The 10,000-nt window shown below is 29.5% G+C and overlaps 1 protein-coding gene across 1 annotated transcript in view; it reads right to left on the reverse strand.

The window, feature by feature from the left end:
- LOC136827258 (protein enabled homolog) overlaps nt 1-10,000 on the reverse strand; it is a 17,514-nt gene that overhangs the window by 2,129 nt on the left and 5,385 nt on the right. The window lies entirely within an intron of this gene.

Genomic DNA, 10,000 nt, shown 5'->3' on the forward strand with positions numbered 1-10,000 from the left:
CTCTCTCTCTCTCTCTCTCTCTCTCTCTCTCTCTCTCTCTCTCTCTCTCTGAAAGCGAGTTTGGTTTGGCCTATTTCCGAATAAATGTTATATCAAATTTTCATGTTATTATCACTATTGTCTTTAATTTTGGTCTTAACATCATCATTCTGATAAATATCACATTCACTATCACTTTCAACATTAACAAAACTATAGTCATTATTATGATAAGAAAATAAGTAAATAGATGAATGAATATATGTATATATTAAATATCATTTTCAATGTTGTCATCATCATATTCACTATTAAAACAGTATTCAAGTAAATCATTATCTTCTTCATTGCAGTTTTTAAGTCCGGGTTAATTTACTAAAGCATTTTCATTTTACCTTAAAAACTTTTAATTTTCCCAGAAGAACCTTTAACTTTCACGCATAGGTATTTAATTTTCCCACAAAAGACTTAAATTTTTTACACATAGGTATTTAATTTTTCCCACAAAAGTCCTTTAATTTTCCCCACAGGTATTTAATTCTCCCACAAAAGCATTTACTTTTCCCCTCAAAAAGCATTTAATTTCCTCCCAAAAATGATCATTTAATTTTCCCCTAAAATAAGGTATTTAATCTTCCCATAAAAGCATTTAATTTTCCCACAAAAATATTTAATTCCCCAAAACCATTTAATTTTCCCCCAAAAAGCACTGAATTTCCTCCCCCCAAAATTGGTCATTGATTCCCCCCCCCACAAATAAGGCATTTAATCTTCCCACAAAAGCATTTAATTTTCCCACAAATCAGTTCACTTAATTCGCAAATGCATCTAAATTTCCCACTGCAGCAATCCACTCTACACCAAAGCTTTTAACTATATAACAAAAGCATTTAAATCCACACACAAAAAAAAAGAAGGATTTAATCTTCCAACAAAAGCATTTCATTTTCTCCAGAAGCATTTACAAAGACATTTGATTCTCCCATTTTCATATACAACATACTGAAACCCCCCTTTTGCATTTTATCCACGCGGCTCTAAATTCCCAATTCTTTCAGTTCGGTTTTAAATTCACGTCTTTTCATATTTCTGGTTATTCCCTCATCTTTATGCGTCCATCCTTTTCTCTCTCTCTCTCTCTCTCTCTCTCTCTCTCTCTCTCTCTCTCTCTCTCTCTCTCTCTCTCTTTATTGTTTAAATTCACCTCCATTGTCTATTTCTCTTTTGTTTCGACGTTTCCCTCTTTTCCGCTTTCGTGTCTATTATTATTTTATTTCTAAAAGTCCATTTTGTTTCTCTTGCGTCTAGAACAGAAATACAGGCGCGGTGGTACGAGGCGTGTTTGTGGAGAAGGTGATATCTGTACTGTAAAGGGGGTCACAGCATATGTATATGTATGTATGTATATATATATATACATCTATATATATATGAATGTATAATTATATAAACATATATATTCATATATATAAATATATGAATATATGCATATATATATATATATACGTATATTTATGTATGTGTATATATATACATTATATATGTATATATACATATATATACATACCAATGGATGTTACAGTTTGAAGGAGAAAAAAAAAGCATATGGCAAAAATTATTATTATTATTATTATTATTATTATTATTATTATTATTATTATTATATGTGTAGAGAGTGTAGAGAGAGAGAGAGAGAGAGAGAGAGAGAGAGAGAGAGAGAGAGGCGTTACCGTAACGGTACCTCTAACTGAAAGCGTAATATGCTTCCGTTACGTGGCATTATCTCTCTCTCTCTCTCTCTCTCTCTCTCTCTCTCTCTCTCTCTCTCTCTCTCTCTCTCTCTGCCCCCCATCAAACTAGAGGATTGTAATTCAAACTGCGAGGTTTACAACGACAAGCTCCAAGTCCTATGCAATTGCCTGATTCATTTACGTAAGCCGGAGTTACAAATGAAATGGTCATCTACAATCGACTACAATATACTTGCATGCTTGCATGCTTGTTTGTCAGTGTTATATCTGGTTGCTTTAACTCTCTCTCTCTCTCTCTCTCTCTCTCTCTCTCTCTCTCTCTCTCTCTCTCTCTCTCTCTCTCTCTCTCTCTCTCTCTCTCTCTCTCTCTAATATTATAATGTAATTAATACATCTTGGTGCACAAAATAATTGGCTCTGTTATTTCATTTTAAATTTTCCCTCTGACTTTAGCTGATAATCACGTCACATACATATGTACAGTATATATATATATATATATATATATATATATATATATATATATATATATATATATATATATATATATATACATATATATGTATGATATATATATATATATATATATATATATATATATATATATATATATATATATATATATTCATTTATTTATCTGTATGTATAGTATATATAAATATATATATTCATATATTATATATATTTATCCACATATATTTATAGGCAAATATATTTATATATATATATATATATATATATATATATATATATATATATGCATACATATTATGTACATATACATACATATAAATATCTATATACATATACCAATCACTCTTGAAAGTCTCTCCAGACAGAACCACCTATAAGACACCTGGATACCCCACCTGCCTAAAAAACCCAGCTACTACATAAAGCCCAGGTGACTTCAGGTAACTCGTTCCAGCGCCTTCCTCCAGCAGCCGTTTTCCCCCCTGGGCCCTATTGAAGGCCTTCCTTTTCTATTGGTATAAATCACAGAAGATTCAATTAAGTCGAGACTAAAAAAGAAGAATGTAATCATGAGCTTAGGGAAGCTCATTAGCGCCTTCCCTGGGCTAACGAAGAGTTGATTATAAGTAAAGAATCTTCTGTAGCAGTTATGCGCCACGGAGACGTCTCAGAGAGAGAGAGAGAGAGAGAGAGAGAGAGAGAGAGAGAGAGAGAGAGAGAGAGAGGGTGGGTTGTAGATGAGGGAGATGTCGATGGAACAATCAGTTTGCAATACATTTCTTTATTATTATTATTATTATTATTATTATTATTATTATTATTATTATTATTATTATTATTATTATTATTATTATTATTATCTATGGGAGGTGTTGATGAACAATCAATTTGCCATATATTTCATTATTATTATTATTATTATTATTATTATTATTATTATTATTATTATTATTATTATTATTATTATTATTATTATCCATGGGAGGTGTTGATGAACAATCAATTTGCCATTCATTTCTTTATTTTATTATTATTATTATTATTATTATTATTATTATTATTATTATTATTATTAATTTCAGTTATCAACCACTCAAGATGAGTCATAATCTACAGACATATTATAATTATTATTGTTAAGTCAAGAGCACTCAAGTTACACTTCAAAACATTCTCTTCATCATTTCAGTCAGAAATAGGACAAAGAAATATTTAAGTGCACTTTGCAAATGAAAAGCACTTACCTTAAGAATGTACTTAAACTTAACTTATTCAAGTGTTTTAAACTCAATAATCACTTAAGTTACAATTAAGAGTATTCTTTTCATAAATTTGAGTTGAAAACAAGAAAACATCACAAGGTCCCAAATCTACTAAGAGTCTTTTAGATACGAGAAAGAGCACAGACCACTCGTCCCATCAAGAATTCATCCAAAATAGCCACCACCCACCCCTTACCTGGAATATTAGACCCACCCACCCCCTTACACAATACCCTCCCCTAACATACCCCAGACCTCTCTTTACATCCTCCTGCCCCCCCTTCCCCTCTCAAACCCCCCCGACCCCCGAAAAAAAGAACCCGATTCCATTTTTTATAAACACGGCAACTGGCTGTACCTGGCGCGTTCAAAACAAAGCGGGCCGGGCGATATTCGCCCATTTGGTATTCGTTCATAGACTCGTAAATCCTTTCAACAGACAGGTCCGGCTTTTTCCTCTTCATAAAAGCTTCCCTGCTGCTACATGAAAAATATTTCCGGGGCTCACCTTCAATTTTCCAGGCGATTTTTGAATAACTCTTCTGTTACAGAGAAACCTACCTTTCCATTTTTGGGCAATTTCACTTTTTTTTTTTTTTTGGTGGGTGGGTTGTGGGAGGGGTGAAGGGAGGGGAGGGAGTTAGGAGGGGGAAAAAACGGTCTATAAGTATTTCATATATATATATATATATATATATATATATATATATATATATATATATATATATATATATAAGAAAAGTTTAATTTTTCCATTTTTAACTTTGTTTTATTTTAGCCTGAATGGAGAGAGAGAAATGTGATACAGATATGGAGCTGAAAACAAAAGTGAATTTTAGATAAAAATGTGAATTTCATTTCGAAGCAGCACTATTATTATCTATGTATGTATATATGTATGTATATATATATATATATATATATATATATATATATATATATATATATATATATATATATATATATATATATATTAACTTTATCACATACACAATTGTTCTGTGCATTAGTAGAATTACTAAAAGGACCTCATTCAAACTAAATAGTATCTAATGGAGGTTTTTATTCAAAAGTTACAAGCTTTCTTGGACAAACAGTCATTGTACGGACACTTGATAATGTGGACTGTTTGTCCAAGAAAGCTTGTAACTTTTGAATAAAAACTCCATTAGATACCATCCAGTTTGAATGAGGTCCTTTTAGTAATATATATATATATATATATATATATATATATATATATATACTTTATATATATATATATATATATATATATATATATATATATATATATATACTTTATATATATATATATATATATATATATATATATATATATATACATATATATATACCTAATTATCAAATACATTTATATATTGATTCATAAACACTTAAATCTGACTGTCAATTACTTAGTATTTACAAACAGAAAACAGCCCGAATTTTCAAGGTCTGCCGCTAAATAATAATGAAGGTAAAAACAAGTTGAAAGAATATACAAATATCGTGAAAAAAAATGTATTTTAATAAGGTCCCAAAATAGAGAAATTAATCTGGACAAACCAAAACCTGTTATTTTGACTGAAAAAATTACCGCAATTTAATTAAGCAAATTCAGTTGGTTAGGTTATGAGACGTTCATTTATGTAGGTTGTCGATAAACTGAAAATCCCCAAGGGGGCTAGCGCCGTCAGTGCACTTCATGAGGTGTACTGCAGGCATTACTAAAGGTTCTTTGCAGCGTTCCTTCGGCCCCTAGCTGCAACCCTTTCAGTTCCTTTTACTGTACCTCCGTTCATATTCTCTTTCTTCCATGTCGCTATCCACCCCTCTGTTGCTTTGAGGTTTTCCTCCTGTTACACCTGTCAGACCTATCTACTCTCAATTTTCTTTCCAGCGCTGAATGACCTTATAGGTCCCAGTGCTTGGCCTTTGGCCTAAATTCTATATTCAGTTCAATTTAAATTCAATAAACTGAAAATAAATGAGTTGATAAATAAATATGAGGAGAAATTAGTGAATTAGTTGATAAATTTTATAGCATAAAAAGTGTGGCATGCATATAATTTTAATTATATAAATATCTTTGCACCATTAATTTTTCACGCTAAAAAAATTTTTCATAAGCATTAAGGTATATAAATAAATGAGTGAATTAATTGATTAATTTTATAGCATAAAAAGTGTGTTATGCACATACTTTTAATGGTATAAAAATCTTTATACCATAAATTTTTTTTACGCTTAGAAAATTTTTTATGGCATAAAAAGTGTCTGTCACGTAATTTTTTATGCTGAAAATTTATCAATTAATGAAGTATTATTTATTACATTCATTTTGCAGATGATATGAGATTCCACGCGAAAATAAATGGAATGAGTTCGATCCTTTCAATAGCTTTTTTTTTTTATTTTTTTAATCTCCAGTCACAGTTTTTTTTTTCCTATCTCTACTGTTGGGCAGTTTTTCTTGTGAATTCTTTATCATCATTCTATTTTCGCTCCGAGATATATTTGTTTTTCATCCGATGTTTTCTTTCCCACTTCTTTGTATATTTCTGGTATTTTCCACCGTCCCCTTATTCCTTCGTTCGCGTATTTTCAAAACCTGTGTTTCGGGAATCGGAAAACATTGCAAAAATCTCAGAGTTGATTTTTCTTTTCTCGTAAAAAAAATGATATATTTTATCGAAGGGTTTTCTGTGATTTTCTTCTTTGTATTTTTCACGTATCAGATTTGTTTGTATACAATTCGTATGACCGATTCTGCCTATGCAAGTGCTGCGGGCTGACTCACTGCTGATGGGCTTTTTTGTGTAAGTCTAGGAAGCGGAAGTTCATCCTTGATTCAGTTGTTAGAATGAATTATGTGGTGTTGGTTATATAGTTTATCTCGGGGCCATTTTGTGCTAGGAGAGTAGCTCTCTCTCTCTCTCTCTCTCTCTCTCTCTCTCTCTCTCTCTCTCTCTCTCTTCTCTCTTCCCTGTCTGTCTTTTTGTTCTTTACTCTCTCTCTCTCTCTCTCTCTCTCTCTCTCTCTCTCTCTCTCTGTTTTCTTGTCTCTTTACAAACACACACACATTACATATATAATATATATATATATATATATATCATTACAATACACACACATTACATATATATATATATATATATATATATATATATATATATATATATATATATATATATATATATATATATATATATATATATATATATATACATACCTCCTATCAACACGCGTCCACGGACAATCCAAGCCCCTTTTGTCACTGGTTTGAAATGTTTTGTATTGCATTTAACCTCTGGAGTCATGCATCATTTATTTTCACTTTTGCATTTGATTTCCAGCTCTGTTGAAATTCCTGTGTCTTTTTTTTTGTAGCCTTTCCATTTTGCATTCCAACACCAGTTCTCTCTCTCTCTCTCTCTCTCTCTCTCTCTCTCTCTCTCTCTCTCTCTCTCTCTCTCTCTCTCTCTCCCATTTTTTTATTCGACAGTTTATTTTTTTATTCTGTTTTTTAAAGCTTCTATCTTTTTTTATTTTTTATGATATTGCAAAATAGTTGCGAGATTCTTTTTTTTTCATTTTTTGTTTATCATTTTTTCATGACGGTGATAAAATTGTTTTGTTTTTTATGCGGTCGATCTTCCATTAGGAATTCGATTTTTTTATTGTTTGTTTTTGTTTGTGAATTAAAAGAGATTTCGTCGTTTTGTCTTTGGTAATCAAACCATTTTTTTTTTTCAAATTTGTTACGTTTTATGGAAAGATTTTGTTATTTCGTCTTTGATGATAAAATTATTTTACAAATTTATTACTTTTTATGGTTAAATCTCAGCTAATAAAAATCATATCAAAATTCTTTTATATCGATATAGATTTTTTTGACATTTTTTTTACCGTAGGCTTAACATTGATTTTTTTAATTTCACATATCAAAGTTCTGTTATACCAATACAGATTTATTTTGAAATTTATTGTACTTTCCAGTAATATATATATATATATATATATATATATATATATATATATATATATATATATATATATATATATATATAAATATATATTTAAATATAGGCAATCATAATATATATATAAAGATATATTTAAATATTGGTATACATATTTATATATGTACATAAATATATATATATATATATATATATATATATATATATATATAATAATGTATATATATATTTACATGTTGATTTAATATAATATATAAAGATATATTTACATATTGATATATATATTTATATATATATATATATAATTATATATATACAAATATATTCATAAGACATTTAGTTAATACTTCCAGAACTTAGAAGAACTTTGTCATATCTGTAATGTTCTCTCTCTTGGAAATTTGCAAAAAATGGACTTTCGGTTCGTCACGAAAATGAAAACTCTTATTATCTTTTGTTTGTATAGCTTAATTTTCATTTAGTCTCTTTTTTATGAATAGTTTTATACCTATCATTATTTTTATTTAATTTTATTTTCATTCTCATTTTTTATTTTTTTATTGAGAATAAAATAAGAAAATTTTCTTCCTAATGTCTCTAAACTTTAACAAAAATTTTTTATTAAGAATATACATAACTCTTTAAAATCCTATCTGAATGTTCGTGATGATTCAGTAAATTAATCTTCTAATAATTTTTATACCCTTAATAAAATTTTAAATTATTCCTTGAAAATTCCTAACAAAATTTTAGATTATTCCTTGAAAATTTTAATAAAGTTTTAGATTATTCCTTGAAAATCCTTAATTAAATTTTAAATTATTCCTTGAAAATTCTTAATAAAATTTTAGATTATTCCTTGAAAATTCTTAATAAAATTTTATATTATTCCTTGAAAGTCCTTAATAAAAATTTAGATTATTCCTTGAAAACTCTTCATAAAATTTTAGATTATTCCTTGAAAATTCTTAATAAAATTTTAGATTATTCCTTGAAAATTTCATTAATTTCACAAATAATATCTTACATATTCTGATGTTAAAGATAATCCTGGGATATTTTCTTAATATTTTCCGGTCAGTCGCCATCAAACCAGGCTTGGTCGTGATGCAAAAATTAATGAACCTTTTAGAATAACATCGTTGATAATTTCTAAATATTTTTCGATCACCTGACGATGCATTTTCCATTAACTTATTCTCATGGAGGTTTTTATAATATAAAATCTTTTTACTATTCATATTATATAGCTTTGATTCTTCACTGTGTGCTGTTATAATTTCATCAATAATATTATCTTTCACCAGAATTGTACCTTGAATAAATTAGGCAATTTTTATGACAGAAAACCAAAATTTTAAAAATTATTTTTTACCTTCTTATTCCAGCGTTATAATTTCATCAATGATATTATCTTTCACCAGAACTGTACCTTGAATAAATTAGGCAATTTTTAAGAAAGAAAACTGAAATTCAAAACATGATATTGTAATGGAAGTGTCAAATCGCCACTTATGTCAGTGCAAGAGGGTTTTCACAACAGCTACAATCCTACAAAATGGAAAAATGTTTCCCCTCTGATACAGGAAAGATACACTACAAATCAATGCATTTTCATTAACATTGTCTTTTGGACTCCAAGATGAAAATGTTATTTTTTTTATGGTGAGAGAAATATTTCTATAATACTTCTCTTTAATTATAGTATTTATATATAGAAATAGAGAAGTTACCACAACCCAGTGACGACTGATGATAATGACAACGATTAATAAGAAAATATCAATGTTATTGTTCTTGAAGCTACCATCACAGTAACAATGATTAAAAAATATTTTTCATTATACATCACAATAACAGCTATTCATCGCTGACGTGTTATAAATATTTAGGGCATAAGAGATAAGAAAATAAATAAATAGATAAATAAATCAGTATTTAAAGACTTCGAAGAAGGAGAGATGGTCAGAGAGAAAGAAGAGAAAAGTCAGAGAAGAAGAAGGAGAAATAAAGGAGAGAGAGTCAGAGGAGGAGGAGAAGAGAGGAACAGAGAAAAAGGAGAGAAAGTCAGAGAGAAAGAAGGGGAGACGGTCAAAGAGAAATGAGAGAAGGTCAGAAAGAGGGAAGGAGAAAGGGTCAGAGAAAAAGAAGGAGAGAGGACCAGAGAAAAATGAGAGAAAGTCAGAGAGAAAGGAGAGAGGGTCAGAGAGAAAGAAGAGAGAAAAGGTCAGAGAGAAAGAAGGAGAAATAAAGGAGAGAGAGTCAGAGAGGAGGAAGAAGAGAGGAACAGAGAAAAAAGGAGAGAAAGTCAGAGAGAAAGAAGGAGAGAGGGTCAGAGAGAAAGAAGAGAAAAAAAGGAGAGAAAAGGTCAGAGAGGAAGAAGGAGAAATAAAGGAGAGTCAGAGAGGAGGAAGAAGAGAGGAACAGAGAAAAAAGAGAGAAAGTCAGGGAGAAAGAAAGAGAGATAAAGAAGAGAGAGTCAGAGAGAAAGAAGGAGAGAGGGTCAGAGAGAAAAAGGAAAGAAAGTCAGAGAAAAATGAGAGAAAGTCAG

The sequence above is a fragment of the Macrobrachium rosenbergii genome, chromosome 41 (assembly GCF_040412425.1).
Source record: "Macrobrachium rosenbergii isolate ZJJX-2024 chromosome 41, ASM4041242v1, whole genome shotgun sequence".
Taxonomy (NCBI): domain Eukaryota; kingdom Metazoa; phylum Arthropoda; class Malacostraca; order Decapoda; family Palaemonidae; genus Macrobrachium; species Macrobrachium rosenbergii.